The following is a 16,431-nucleotide window of genomic DNA, read 5'->3' on the forward strand; positions in this document are numbered from 1 at the left end:
TATGCCTTTTTTACCACCTTATCCACCTGTTCCGCCGCCTTCAGGGATCTGTGTACTTGCACACCCAGATCCCTCTGACCCTCCGTCTTGCCTAGGGTCTTTCCATTCATTGTGTATTCCCTTGCCTTGTTAGTCCCCCCAAAGTGCATCACCTCGCACTTTTCCGGGTTAAATTCCATTTGCCACTGTTCCGCCCATCTGACCAACCCATCTATATCGTCCTGCAGACTGAGGCTACCCTCCTCGCTATTCACCACCCTACCAATTTTTGTATCATCCGCGAATTTACTGATCATACCTTTTACATTCATATCCAAGTCATTAATGTAGACCACAAACAGCAAGGGACCCAGCACCGATCCCTGTGGTACCCCACTGGCCACAGGCTTCCAGTCACAAAAACAACCGTCGACCATCACCCTCTGCCTTCTGCCACTAAGCCAGTTTTGTACCCAATGTGCCAAGGCACCCTGGATTCCATGGGCTCTTACCTTCTTGACCAGTCTCCTGTGCGGGACTTTATCGAAGGCCTTACTGAAATCCATGTATACCACATCCACTGCGTTACCCTCATCCACACACCTAGTCACCCCCTCAAAAAATTCAATCAAATTAGTCAGACATGATCTTCCCTTGACAAAGCCATGTTGACTATCCCTGATTAATCCTTGCCTCTCCAAGTGGAGACAAATTTTGTCCCTCAGAATTTTTTCCAATAATTTTCCTACCACTGATGTTAGGCTCACTGGCCTGTAGTTCCCCGGTTTTTCCCTACTACCCTTCTTGAATAATGGTACTACATTAGCGGTTCTCCAGTCCTCTGGCACATCCCCTGTGGCCAGAGAGGTCCTGAATATATGTGTTAGAGCCCCCGCAATCTCTTCCTTTGCCTCACACAGCAGCCTGGGATACATTTCATCCGGGCCTGGGGTTTTATCCATTTTTTGGCCAGCTAAAACCGCCAATACCTCCTCCCTCTCGATGTTAATATGTTCGAGCATATCGCAGTCCCCCCGCCCTATTTCTATGTCTACATCGTCCTTCTCCATAGTGAAGACAGATGCAAAAAATTCATTTAGAACCCCTCCTACATCCTCCGGCTCCACACACAGATTGCCACTTTTGTCCCTAATAGGCCCTATTTTTTCCCTGGTTATCCTCTTACCCTTAATATACTTATAAAACATCTTAGGATTTTCCTTTATTTTGCTCGCCAGTGTTATTTCATGGCCCCTCCTTGATCTCCTAATTTCTTTTTTAAGTATCCCCCTGCACTTTTTGTACTCCTCTAGGGCTTCCTCCGTCTTTAGCCTTTTGTATCTACCAAAAGCCCTCCTTTTTTTCCTAATCCATTCTCGTATATCCCCTGACATCCAAGGTTCCCTGTGGTTTTTGGAACCACTCTTGACCTTTACGGGAACATGTTGCCATTGTATGATCTCAATCTCCCTTCTGAAAGCCTCCCAATGCTCCGATGCGGATTTTCCTTCAAGTAGCTGATCCCAGTCCATTTTGGCCAGATCCTGCCTTCTCCTATTAAAATCGGCCTTCCCCCAATTTAGAACCTTTATTTCCGGCCCATCCCTGTCCTTTTCCATGACCACCTTAAATCTTACCATATTATGGTCACTATCATCAAAGTGCTCACCTACTAGCACTTTTTCCACTTGGCCGGCCACATTCCCTAGAATTAGGTCCAGTACCGCCCCCTCTCTTGTAGGACTTTCTACATGCTGGCTCAAAAAGCTCTCCTGGATGCACTTTAAGAATTCTACACCCTCTGAGCCTTTCACACTCTGACTATCCCAGTTAATATTGGGGAAGTTGAAATCCCCCATTATTATTACCCTATTATTTGCACATTTCTCTGAGATTTGCCTACATATCTGTTCCTCTATCTCCCCCTGACTGTTTGGAGGCCTATAGTACACTCCCAGCAAAGTGCTTGCCCCCTTTTTGTTTTTAAGCTGCACCCATATGGCCTCATTAGAGGAACCTGCTAATATATCATCCCTCCTTACTGCAGTAATTGACTCCTTAATTAGTATTGCGACACCCCCTCCTCTTATACCTCTCCCTCTGTCTCGCCTGAAGATTCTGTACCCCGGAATATTGAGCTGCCAGTCTTGCCCCTCCCTCAACCATGTCTCCGTGATAGCAACAATATCATACTCCCATGTGTTTATCAACACCTTCAGTTCATCCACCTTATTTGCAAGGCTCCTTGCATTAAAATAGATGCCATCCAGCCTTGCCCTTATATATTTGCCCTGTCTACCAAGCTGACTTGTTTTTTTCTCTATAATTGGCAGCGCAGCACATCACCCCCTATTTCAGCTCCCCTCTGTATCCCATCCCCCTGCCAAGTTAGTTTAAACCCCCCGCAACAGGGCTAGCAAACCTCCCCGCAAGGATATTTGTCCCGCTCTGGTTCAGGTGCAACCCGTCCGACTTGTAAAAGTCCCACCTTTCCCAGAAGCAGGCCCAGTGATCCAGGAAAGTAAAACCCTCCCCCCTACACCAACTCTTTAGCCACGCATTCATCTGCTCTATCCTCCTATTCCTATACTCACTAGCACGTGGCACTGGGAGTAATCCAGAGATTACAACCTTCGAGGTCCTGCTCTTTAATCTGTTACCTGTAAAGTCTGTGGGTTGTGCAGTTAATAAATACACAGACTTCAGAAGTAACAAACAAACAGGTCTTTACTATTCGAAGGTCCGGGCGAATCTGCCCCAGCAATCCTGCCACAACACTTATATACTGGTGTGGTCACTATCGGTATTTCAGTATACAGAAGCCAAACAAATAGTGCCACACCGAAAGTAGTCCTCTTAAAGGTGAACGGTTACATTCAATAGTTCCCTTAAAGGTAGACGGGTACATACACTACAATCCTCCCTTTTTAGCTTATTACTTACTAAGTCCATAGTGAACATACATTCTAACATATATACAGGTTTATGTAAGACAGTTCATAAGATTCAGTCTTTCCGGGGGTTTCCAGATTCTGTCCGGATAACGCCGCAGTGGTGTCGTCATTTCAGGCGGGCTAGGAGGTGCTTCTGGCAAGGTCGATTCGGCTTGAAAAGCCGTGTCAGGTTCAGCTGACTCCAGTATCACTAGATCGGAAGTAGGTGTTCTGGGTATCTCAGTTTCAACATTACCCGGATAAGGTGGTGAAGTCGGTTGCCCATTTGTGGCGGACCCTATGATTTGGTCAACATGGCGCCTTATTATATTGTCTCCAATGTCCACGGTGTACATCAATGGCCCCAGCCTTTTCCCAATAGTTCCAGGCTGCCATTTCTCAGTACGGTAGTCCCGGGCCAAAACTCGTTGACCGATCTGGAAAGATCTAGTGACCCTGTCGTTCATGCCCTGGAATTGCCGGTTCTCTACGTCTCTTCTGACGTTTGGTTTTAGTAAATCCAGCCGGCATCTTAGGCGCCTATTACAGAACATCATTGCGGGAGTTTGATTTGTGACCGCATGTGTCGCATTTCGGTATGCCAACAAAAAGCTATCCACCTTATGTTGCAGACTTATATTTTCATTACTCATGGCCTTTACGGCCTTCTTGAAGGTCTGGACAAACCTTTCAGCCAATCCATTGGAGGCGGGATGGTATGGGGCTGACGTGTAATGTTTAACCCCATTGCTCTTTAAGAATTTCTTGAATTCTTCGGACACAAATTGTGGTCCATTATCAGAACAGATCTGTTCCGGTAGGCCATTCCGAGCAAACATAGTCCTTAACACTGTGATGGTTTTTTCCGTCGTGGTGGTGGTCATCTTAATTACTTCCGGCCACTTGGAGTGGGCATCCACCGCTATTAGAAACATCGAGTCCATAAATGGACCAGCAAAGTCGATGTGTACTCTTTGCCAAGGCGATGAGGGCCACTCCCATGGATGCAGAGGAGCCTGGGGTGGCGCGTTCTGAACCCTCTGACATCCTAGGCAGTTCTTCATGATCTCCTCTATGTCTCCATCAATGCCTGGCCACCACACAAACGCTCTTGCTAGATTCTTCATCTTTACTCCCCCCAGATGCCCTTCGTGCAGCTCCTTTAGCACCTTCTTTTGGAGTTTGGGTGGAATCACCACTCTAGATCCACACATCAGGGTTCCTTGACACACTGACAGTTGTTCTTTCCTCTGTGCAAATGCTTGCAGTGTTGGTTCGCTCTGTGCTGGCCATCCCTCCACCGTTACATCATAGACTCGTGAAAGAGTCGGGTCATTCCTTGTCTCATTCTCAATCATTGAGTTTGTTATCGGTAGACACTCCACTATGGATGAGTGGAACAACTCTACTGGGTCCACTATACTCACTTCTTCTACCATCGGCAATGGCAAGCGTGACAACCCATCAGCATTTCCAGGCTGTTTAGACCTTTTGTACTCAATTTCGTATTGGTGTGCCCCAAGTAACACGGACCACCTTTGTAACCTTTGTGCTGTCATGGTGGAAACGGCCTTATTTGGGTTGAATATGGACACCAACGGCTGGTGGTCTGTCAGCAATGTGAACTTTTTACATTGTAGGTAATGGTTGAATTTCTTCACGCCCCACACAAGACTGAGGGCCTCCCTATCTATTTGGGCATAATTTCGCTCCACGGGTGTCAATGATCGGGACGCGAAAGCCACTGGCCTTTCCGAGCCATTTGGTAGCCTGTGCGAGAGTACTGCCCCAATTCCGTACGGGGAAGCATCGCAAGCTAGACGAAGGGGTAATGCTGGGTTGAAATGAGCCAACACTTCTTCAGAGGTAATCAACTCCTTGCTTCTGCGAAAAGCCTTTTTGCATTCTTCACTCCACTTCCATGGTGTTTCTTTCCGCAACAGGTCATTCAGCGGATGCAGTACCGTGGATAAATTTGGCAGAAACTTGTGATAGTAATTAATCAACCCCAAGAATGATCTTAACTGTGATACGTTTCCTGGAGCGGGGGCCTTCACGACCGCTTCTATCTTTTCAGGTGACTTATGCAGTCCCTCTCGGTCAATGACATGACCGCAGTATGAGATCCGTTTTTGGAAGAGCTCACACTTCTTGCGATTAACCCGAAGGCCATACTCCTTCAACCTGGTGAGTACCAGTTTCAAATTCGTGAGGTGTTCTTCCTCATCTTTTCCCGTGATTAAAATGTCATCTAAGTAGCACTGCGTGCTTGGAATTCCTTGTAACACCTGTTCCATGGCCCTCTGCCAAATTGCTGGCGCCGAAGCTACCCCAAAGACCAGTCTATTGTAGCGATACAAGCCTCTGTGAGTGTTGATGGTGAGGTACTGGCGTGACTCTTCCTCGACCTCCATCTGTAGATATGCTTGAGCCAGATCTATTTTCGTGAAATGCTTCCCTCCAGCCAACGAAGCAAAGATATCTTCAATCCACGGAAGCGGGTATTGTACCGTGTGAAGCACCGGATTCACAGTAATCTTGAAATCTCCGCAGATACGGACCTTCCCCGGTCCCCCTGGCTTATTACTCGGTGAGGACTTCATGACGGGAACAATGGGCGTGGCCCACTCACTCCAGTCCACTTTTGACAGAACCCCTGATCGTTCAAGTTCTTCCAGTTCTGCCTCCACAGCTGGTCGTATTGCGTAAGGTACCGATCTGGCCTTAAAAAACTTTGGGCTTGCATTTTCTGCAATCTTAACCTTTGCTTTAATACCTCGCAGTGTTCCCAGTCCTTGCTGGAATACCTCCTTAGCTTCGTCCAATATTCTGGACAACCATTCAGGTTTGACATCCTCTTTTCCGGAATCCACCGTCATGGTGTTTAGTGACTGCCAGTCCAACTTTATTTTTCGGATCCACTCCCGTCCCAGAAGTGGTGGCCCTCCCTCAGGCAATACATACAGGTCCAACCGGTGATGATCTTTATCCTTGTATCTCACCTTGACTTCTATCATTCCGATGGGGAATACTTTGTGCCCCGTGTATGTCTGTAGTACTAGTTCCGTATCCCGTAGTGGAATATGCTTGAAAAATTTCTTATAGTCATGCTTATTCATGACCGTCAATGCCGATCCGGTGTCCACTTCCATTTTTACTTGGACCTTTGCAATCTGTAGCGTTATCCAGATAGTTTGTCGGTCAGCTTCATTGCTCACGTTGTGAATTCTCAGACTGTCCAGTCCTTTGCATTTGGAGTGTGAGACCGACTTCTGTTCCCTCAGACTCTTCTTAGTCACCTCTTGTACCTTTCCGTACCATTTTTGTGGTGACTTCTTATTGTTGTACGTTGCATACCTTAGCTATGTGCCCGATCTTGCCACATTTCCTGCATTCTTGGTTTTTAACCCAGCATTGATTCTGGTCGTGTGTTGTCTTCCCACAACGGTAGCATTTTGTTGTGCTTGAAGTAATTTGGTCCACCCCTAGTGCCGCCGCCTTTAGCTGCATTTCCGTCGTTCCTTTCGCTGCGGCTTCGTGCGATGCAGCTATGAGGACAGCCCTGTCCAGTGTGAGGTCATTTTCTTCCAGTAGTCACTTCTGCGTTCCTTCTTTGGACAATCCGCATACGAACTTGTCACGCAGTGCCTCTGTCAGATTCCCTCCAAACTGGCAGTATTTCGCTATCCTACGCAGTTCGACCAAGTATTCCGCATTGTTTTCGTCTTTCCTCTGCGTTCTTGCGTAGAATTTGAATCGTTCAGCCAGCATCAACGGTGTGGGGTTCAAGTGATCCTTCAGCACTGCTACAATATCATCGAAAGTCTGATCTGCCGGTTTAGCTGGTGAGAGAAGATGCTTCAACAACCCGAATGTTTTCGCACCCATCATGTTAAGTAAGGTTAAAGCTTTTTCCTCCTTAGCTATTTTATTAGCCTTACAATGTATCTCAATACGTTCTACGTACGTGGCCCAGTCTTCTATCTCCGAATTGAACTCGTTGATGTCCGCCAGCTTAGGCATCTTTCTTTCCTTGGGTACAACACAGGTATTTCTTCAAGTATTCTTATTTATTTGTTTATTTCTAAGATGGCGGTTTTCCCGCGAAAATGGCGGTTTCCCGCTCTTTCCTTCTCGCCCCGCCCACTTCAATCGTCTTCTCCGCCTAATGGCGGCTTCCCGCGTTTCTTCCCTGGTGGAAGGGGTACGCTTTCCCCACAGCGGACAGGTTCAGCCGCTGGGCTGGCTTCCGCACAGCTCCCCTTACTCGGCTCTGTCTTTTCCTCCCGCCCGCACGGCTCTACCGGCGCTGGGTACACCCCGTTAACGGAGGACAGTTCAGCCGCTGGACTGGCTCTCGCGCAGTCTCTCTTTCCGTACCCGGCTCTGTCGCTCTCTCTCCCGCACGTTCGGTTCTACCGGCCCTGGGTACCCCGTTGGTGGAGAACAGTTCAGCCGCTGGACTGGCTCTCGCACAGTCTCTCTCCCCTTGCTCGGCTCTGTCTCTCTCTCCCACCCGCACGGTTCCTGTTCGCCTCCCAGCCCTCTCGCAGACCGGTGTTTCCCTCCCCGGCTGCGGCTGGGTTTCTCTTCCCGCGCCTACTCCCAGTCTCAGCGCTTCGTGGCTGCGGGCGCTGCCCGGCTTTTCCCGCCGATCGCGGTCCGGCTGTCACCCGATGCCGTTGGACCCGACTTCTGACCGGCTCAGCTCCCCCTCGACCGAGGTCGAGTGCTCTGCCCTTATCCTCCGGATACTTCTACACCTTCCCCTACTCACAGTCTCCGCGGCCGCCTTGTTTCCAGCTGATCGGCTCACTCCGCACCGTGGTAGAAGGGTAGTCAGTGCCTGTTGCAGACGGAAGCTTTTGTTGCTAAAGTCTTCCACCTTTCTCCTGCTGCAGCCTCGTGTTTTCTTCCAGCAGCACGACGAGGGCGGTTGCCTCTCTTCGACACTCTTCTTGCTTTGGTAGTCTTGCCGCAGGGTACGATCGGACTCGTCGCCACTGTAAAGTCTGTGGGTTGTGCAGTTAATAAATACACAGACTTCAGAAGTAACAAACAGGTCTTTACTATTCGAAGGTCCGGGCGAATCTGCCCCAGCAATCCTGCCACAACACTTATATACTGGTGTGGCCACTATCGGTATTACAGTATACAGAAGCCAAACAAATAGTGCCACACCGAAAGTAGTCCTCTTAAAGGTGAACGGTTACATTCAATAGTTCCCTTAAAGGTAGACGGGTACATACACTACATTACCTAGCTCCCTAATTTCTTGATGCAGGACCTCATCCCCCTTCCTTCCTATGTCGTTGGTCCCAATGTGGACCACGACCTCTGCCTGCTCACCCTCCCCCTTAAGAATGCCCTGTAGCCGCTCAGTGACATCCCAGACCCTGGCTCCAGGGAGGCAACAAACCATCCTGGAGTCACGTTTGCGGCCACAGAAACGCCTATCTGTTCCCCTTACGATAGAATCCCCTACCACTATTGCTCTCCCACTCTTTTTCCTCCCTTTCTGAGCAGCAGAAGCGTCCCTGGTGCCAGGAAGCTGGCTGCTGCTGCCTTCCCCTGGTGAGTCATCCCCCTCAACAGTATCCAACTTGGTATACTTGTTTGAAAGGGGGATGTCCGCATGGGTTCCCTGCACTTCCTGCCTGCCTCTGTTGCTCCGCCTGATGGTCACCCCCTGTGCAGCCCTACCCTGAGGCGTGAACAACTCGCTAAACGTGCTATCCACGACCCTCTCAGCATTGCGCATGCTCCAAAATTCATCCACCCGCAGCTCGAGCGCCGTAATGCGGTCTACAAGTAGCTGCAGCTGGATGCATTTCCCGCACACATGGTCGTCAGGGACACTGGCAGCGTCCCTGATTTCCCACATGGAGCAAGAGGAGCAGAACACGGGTCTGAACTCTCCTGCCATGACTTACTCCTTTAATTAATTTAAAAATTTATTCAATTTATTGCTCCTTTCTTAGTTGTTTACATTCAGGTTTCTTGAAAACTATCTTTTTTCATTCTCCAGTTTCTTCCCTCATTTTCTGAAGGTTCTGGTTTCCTGAGTGTATAAGCTTCCATGGCCCCTAGATGTTCTCCAGTACAGTACCTTGCACAAGTGGGCATCCTTCATGTATGAGCCTTGACAGTGAGTATGGCTGCTACACATTGCAGTGTGTCACAGCTGAGCCCAGCCCTATCCTCACCTGACCTCTAGCCACAGGCACTTTCCAACAGGTGTCACCAGATATCAAAGTTGAGTAGGAATTCTGGCTGATTTATTTAGAGGACATGGGATCAGAGTAAAACACTACTCAGGTTGAAGGGCTGGCTCTAGCACAGCTGACGATTGCCTGAATGATCTCTTTCTGTGCTTTGATTCTCCAGACAGCTTTTGTCATTCCCATTCTTCCATATTTCAGGTGGATCTGGTGTGCATCAGGAATCTGGCTGGGCATCTTGTACCCCATCAATCTTCACGTTGCTAGATTTTTCATCAGAAGTGACAGATATTGTAGGGGGTGGCGGGTAGCACGTGCGCCCAGTCAGTTATGCCCCTGACTGTCTGTGAGCAGTTCGAATCGCTCCCACGACCCTGGGTTCTACACATCGGACTTAGGTACAGGCGGCGATACAGAAAAACTCGAGTAGACAAGTGGTTTGGTGTAAGAAAACCAAGATTTTATTAAAACAGAAACGAAAACATAGTCGTATGAGAAAACTACTGGTAGAGAACAATTACAGGCATGTAAACTATAATTATACTTATACAGGGAATGGGGAACACACGACACATCGAGGGAAATACAACTACGTTAACAATCCCCTTATCCTTATCCCACCCCTATACCTAACTAGATTAAGCTATGTGGGGTCAGAATTCATGCTCACCAATCCAAAACAAGCCTGTTACTTTAACAGACGCGGGTTTTGAGGTTTGGTCTTCTGTCCTTTTAGGTACCCCGTCGCCACGTGGCCTCAGGGTGTGGTGCTGGAGCAGCTGCTGCGACACACCTTTCTTCTTCTCAGCTACCGTTGTCGTCTCGTCGCGATGGGATTTCGTCTTCTTCTCCCTCGGGCGGTCGTCGGCGGTAACATTGTGCCTATAGGACAGTTGGCAGTCTTTACGGCTTAGATTTTACTACCCATTCTTGGAATGCCAGTATATTCGTTGTGGCGTAGACACCTGTGTTTATTCGCAGTGTTCAACAAGATTCTTCATCCAAGCACCAGCTTATAACTAGGCGCTTGGCCTTCATCAATACGTCTTCCGCTGCTCTGCTCTGCTCTTATCGAGTGGTTACCTTCTTCTTCGCCTCTCCTCATCTCGTCTCGTAGGGTTCCTATACAAGCCCTGGGCTACCTGCTCAGTTTCGTCTCACCCCTTTGCGGCCTGGGTGTCCTGGATGACTATGGACTCGAGTCTCATTCCCCTCCCCTGCTGTTGGTATGGTTGTCCTTGACTGCTGAAATCTTACTGCGGGGAGCGAGGAGAGACCCGCCACAAGGCCAGGGCTTGAGTGCGAGCGGCGGCAGCCCCAAGACCAGACGAGAGGTCAGGAGAAGAGAACAAGAGAGCGAGGTTGCTACTAAGGGCCTACAGTTATACTCCTTTCGATGGCCCCTTATCTGCGCGCCAAATCAGGTCAGTCCATTTTTTCATTTTTGGCGGGCTGTTTTAAATGATTATACCAATCTAAAATAACTGTTTTTAGATGGCCATTTATCGCACCTAATGGCCTGATGTCCGGGCTGTATTGTCATTAATGCATTTTAATCAGCCTGTCCAGCCTTGATGGCTTCCTTAAGCTGTTCCCGATTATTTATGCGGGCAAACTAATGGCCTCCTGTTTAGGCCTAACTGGGTTGATCTGTTCCAATTTGACGGAAATACATATTCAAATGTTTGCTTGGCTTTCTGGCCCCCCAAACACAAAAGTCCTTTTCACAGAAATGCATTTTAAGTTTCGATTTCCCAAAGCTGCTTGTTCTGTGCTGCAGAGTTCAGGCTTTTAAAATCTTACAGGCTTTTGGTCACGAGGTGCGGACGCCATCTTTGGGTACCCTTTTTAAATTGTCCATAGGGTCCCTTTTATTAATAACCTTGAGGAAATGTGGGAATTTTGCCAATCTTACAATATGGGGGTATGTGTTCAAAGTGGGTAGTAATGACATAGTAAAATCAGACATCATAATTGCCATCATTAGAAGTATAGAACTATTGAAGTTTACAGCACAGAATTAGGTCACTTGACCCATTGTGTAGGTATCAGGGCCTAGAAATTCGGTTTTGGCGCAGCGAGGGCTTTAGCGCCGGAAGTTAGTGCTGGCGCTAAGTCCCCCTGCGCGCGCCAAAAATTCAGTAGCGCCGTGCCCAAACGGCTGCCGGCGCTACTGAGGGGTCTCAGCGCCTCAAAACTGGCGCCACGCGCCGCATTGTGGTGCTATTCCGGCGCCCACTGCGGTGCGGCAGGCTCGGGAAGTGCAGGCCTCCTCCTTCCGTTAAGGAGGAGCTGCCTGCACCCGGCCGCGGCCCGCGATAATCTTTTTAAAAATGAGCCCGGCACCTCGGACAAGTGCCGGGCTTGCTTCTGTTCTGGGGGGGGGGGGAAGTCCGGGGAGGGAGCTGCGGCCAGGCGGCCGGCGGGAAAGCGGCCGGCCGCCGCGGGGCCTTTAATGCGCCGGCACAAAGCTCTGTAAGGCACCTCTGCCAGAACGTTGCTTGTGGCTGCCACGGGCGAGGCGGCCGCAACTCAATTTCCGAGTTCGGGCGGGTTACCATGGCAACCGGGACGCTGCACACACCGATGACGTCATCGGTGCCGGCGCAGCGCTACCGGCCTAACGCCGATTTAGGGCCCCTGTCAATTTCTAAACTGGCCATAACTTCAGCGCTAGGCTCTCTAGCGCCTCAAAAGCGGCGCTAAGGCCAGTGAATTTCTAGGCCCAGTTCTTTGCTATAGTAATCCCACTTTTTTTTTATTTGCTGTAATCCCTTTTTTTATTCTTTCATGGGATGTGGGTATCGCTGGCAAGGCTAGCATTTATTGCCCATCCCTAATTGCCCTTGAGAAGGTGGTGGTGAGGCAGATTCTTGAACCACTGCAGTACTTCTTTGTAGCAGTTTGGTACAACTGAATGGCTTGCTAGACCATTTCAGAGGGCAGTTAAGAGTCAACCACATTGCTGTGGGTCTGGAGTCACATATAGGACAGACCAAGTAAGAACAGCAGATTTCCTTCCTTACAGGGCATTAGTGAACCAGATGGGTTTTTATGATAATCCGACAGTTTCATAGTCACCATGGTCATTCATGACACTAACTTTTTAATTCCAGATTTAATTAATTAACTGAATTTAAATTCCCTATGCTGCAATTTGAACTCACGTCTACCAGATCATTAGTCCAGACCTCTGGATTACTAGTCCAGTAACATAACCACTATGCTACCATACACTGCTTTATCTCTATAGCCTGCATGTTCTTCTACTTCAAACTTTTACCACTTTTCTTTTCAAATTATCAACACTGGGTGTAAGGAACACCAGCATATCACTGCTGTCCAGCTCTGCTATGGCAGATAGAAGGGAATATAAAATAGAAATGTTGTAGTGGTAGGGGATAGTATTATTCGGGGGGTAGATAGAGTTCTCTGCAGCCGAGAGCGAGAGTCCCGAAGGCTGTGTTGCCCACCCGGTTTGCCAGGGTTAAGGACATCTCCTCTGGGCTGGAAAGAAACTTGCAGTGGGAGGGGGTGGATCCAGTTGTCGTGGTCCATGTTGGTACAAATGACGTAGATAGGACTAAGAAGCCGGTTCTGTTAAAGGAGTATGAGCAGCTAGGGCTCAAATTAAAAAACAGAACCTCAAGGGTAATAATCTTTGGATTATTACCTGAGCCTCGAGCGAATTTGGCTAGGACAAATAAAATTAGAGAGTTGAATGCGTGGCTCAAAGACTGGTGTGGGAGAAATGGGTTTTGCTTCCTGGGACACTGGCACTAGTACTGGGGCAGGAGGGAGATGTTCCGTTGGGATGGGCTTCACTTGGCCAGTGCTGGGACTAGATTCCTGGCAGATCATATAACTAGGGCTGTAGAGAGGGCTTTAAACTAACTAGTGGGGGGGAGGTTCCTAGAGAGCAAATAATAAAAACGACAACAGAGAAGGTCATAGATTAGGTAGCAGTGGGGAAATTAAAAACCAGAGCATGTCAGGAAGGGGCAGAAGGTATGGAGTATAAGGTAAAGTAATAAAAAGGGCAAAAGCAGGAACTAAGTGTCACAAAACATATTTGAAAGTTCTCTATCTGAATGCACGTAGCATTCGTAACAAAATAGACGAGTTAATGGCACAAATAACTACATATGGGTATGATCTTGTGGCCATAACAGAAACATGGCTGCAGGGTGACAATGCCTGGGAATTAAACATACCAGGTTATTTAACGATCAGGAAGGACAGGCAGGAAGGAAGGGGAGGTGGGGTGGCTATGTTAATAAAGGAAGGAATCACTGTAATACAGAGAAATGATATTGGGTCAAAAGATCAGGATAATGAAACAGTTTGGGTGGAGGTAAGGAATAATAAGGGGAAAAAACCACTAGTGGGCATAGTCTATAGGCCTCCGAACAGTGGCAACTCTGTTGGACGGAGTATCAATTAGGAAATAGTTGAGGCTTGTAATAAGGGAACATCTATAATTATGGGGGGTTTTAACTATCATATTAATTGGACAAATCAAATTGGGCAGGGCTGCCTTGAGGATGAGTTCATTGTGTGTATTAGGGATGGGTTTCTTGAGCAGTATGTAACTGAACCGACCAGGGGGCAAGCAACCTTAGATCTGGTCCTGTGTAACGAGACAGGATTAATTAAAAATGTCCTAGTAAAGGATCCCCTTGGAATGTGTAACCATAACATGATTGAATTCCATATTCAATTAGAGGGTGAGAAGGTTGGATCTCAAACAAGCATGCTAAGCTTGAATAAAGGAGACTATGAAGGTATGAGAGCGGAATTGAGTAGAGTGGATTGGGAAAATAGATTAAAGGGTAAGACGATACATGATCAGTGGTGTACATTTAAGGAGTTATTTTACAACTTCAAAAAAATATATATTCCACTGAGAAGAAAAGAGTGTAAAAGAAAAGACAGCCATCCGTGGCTAAGTAAAGAAATTAAGGATAGTATTCGACTAAAAACAAGGGCATATAAGGTAGCCAAATCTAGTGGGAGGATAGAGGATTGGGAAAACTTTAAAAGACAGCAAAAAATAACAAAAAGATTGATTAAGAAAGGGAAGATAGATTATGAAAGTAAATTTGCAAAAAGTATAAAAACAGATAGTAAGAGTTTTTATAGTTATATAAAAAGAAAAAGGGTGGCTAAAGTAAATGTTGGTCCCTTAGAGGATGAGACCAGGAAATTAATGGTGGGAAATATGGAGATGGCAAAAACACTGAATGAATATTTTATATCAGTCTTTACAGTAGAAGACACTAAGAATATCCCAACACTGGACAAACAGGGGGCTAAAGGGGGGGGGGAGGAGCTAAACATGATCAAAATCACTAAGGAAGTGGTACTCGGTAAAATAATGGGACTCAAGGCGGATAAATCACCTGGACCTGATGGCTTACATCCTAGGGTCTTGAGGGAAGTGGCGGTAGGGGTTGTGGATGCATTGGTAATAATTTTCCAAAACTCCCTGGACTCGGCAATGATCCCGACAGACTGGAAAACTGCTAATGTAACACCCTTATTTAAAAAGGGCAGAAGACAGAAGGCTGGAAACTATAGACCGGTTAGCCTAACATCTGTGGTAGGTAACATTTTGGAGTCCATTATTAAGGAGACAGTAACAGGACATTTGGATAATCATAATTTAACAGGACAAAGTCAGCATGATTTTATGAAGGGGAAGTCATGTTTGACAAATTTGCTGGAGTTCTTTGAGGAAGTAACATATAGGGTGGATAAAGGGGAACCAGTGGACGCAGTGTATTTAGACTTCCAAAAGGCATTTGACAAGGTGCCACACAAAAGATTATTGCTTAAGATAAAAAAATCACGGGATTGGGGGTAATATTCTGGCATGGATAGAGGATTGGCTATCTAACAGAAGGCAGAGAGTTGGGATAAATGGTTCATTCTCAGACTGGCAATCAGTAACTAGTGGTGTTCCGCAGGGGTCAGTGCTGAGCCCCCAACTCTTTACAATCTATATTAACGATTTGGAGGAGGGGACCGAGTGTAACATATCAAAGTTTGCAGATGATACTAAGATGGGAGGGAAAGTAGTGAGTGAGGAGGACATAAAAAACCTGCAAGGGGACATAGACAGGCTAAGTAAGTGGGCAGAGATTTGGCAGATGGAATACAACACTGGAAATTGTGAGGTTATGCACTTTGGCAGGAAAAATCGTAGAGCAAGTTATTATCTTAATGGCAAGAAACTTGAAAGTACTGAAGTACAAAGGGATCTGGGGGGTCCTGGTGCACGAAACTCAAAAGGTTAGTATGCAGATGCAGCAAGTGATTAAGAAGGCCAATGGAATGTTGGCTTTCATTGCTAGGGGGATAGAATATAAAAATAGGGAGGTATTGCTTCAGTTGTACAAAGTATTGGTGAGACCGCACCTGGAATACTGCATACAGTTTTGATGTCCATACTTATGAAAAGACATACTTGCTCTCGAGTCAGTACAAAGAAGGTTCACTCGGTTAATACCGGGGATGAGGGGATGGACATATGAGGAGAGGTTGAGTAGATTGGGACTCTACTCATTGGAGTTCAGAAGAATGAGAGGCGATCTTTTTGAATCATATATGATTGTGAAGGGGTTGGATCGGGTGGATGCGGGGAGGATGTTCCAGATGATGGGTGAAACTAGAACTAGGGGGCATAGTCTTAGAATAAGGGGCTGCTCTTTCAAAACTGAGATGAGGAGGAACTACTTCACTCAGAGGGGGGTAGGTCCATGGAATATGCTGCCCCAAAAAGCTGTAGAAGCTACATCATTACATAAATTTAAAACAGAAATAGACAGTTTCCTAGAAGTAAAGGGAATTAAGGGTTACGGGGAGCGGGCAGGAATTTGGACATGAGTCTAGGTTCGGATCGGACATGGCCCTGTGGGTAGCGGAGCGGGCTCAGGGGCCGTGGAGCCTGATCCTGCTCCTATTTCGTGTGTCTAATTCTGTTAGATTCAGGAGATGGTTCTGTGATAGTAGATTGGCGATTAGGATCAGATCAGCCATGATCTTATTGAATGGCGGAGCAGGCTCGAGGGGCCGATTGGCCTACTCCTGCTCCTATTTCTTATGTTCTTATGTTCTTATAAGGCTCCCGACAGGATTCCAGTCGGTCACTGGGAAATTGGTTGCACGTTTTATTTTTATTTCAAAGATCACCCTCCTCTTCAGCTGACCCACAGGGAGTCGGCCCCACTCTGCTACTGCAGGCGCTTGAGGCCTGCGGCAGCCATTTCTCTCCCCCCACCCCACCCCCCCCACCC

The sequence above is a fragment of the Somniosus microcephalus genome, chromosome 7 (genome assembly GCF_052327205.1).
Source record: "Somniosus microcephalus isolate GS21.2 chromosome 7, FLI_Smic_1.0, whole genome shotgun sequence".
Taxonomy (NCBI): domain Eukaryota; kingdom Metazoa; phylum Chordata; class Chondrichthyes; order Squaliformes; family Somniosidae; genus Somniosus; species Somniosus microcephalus.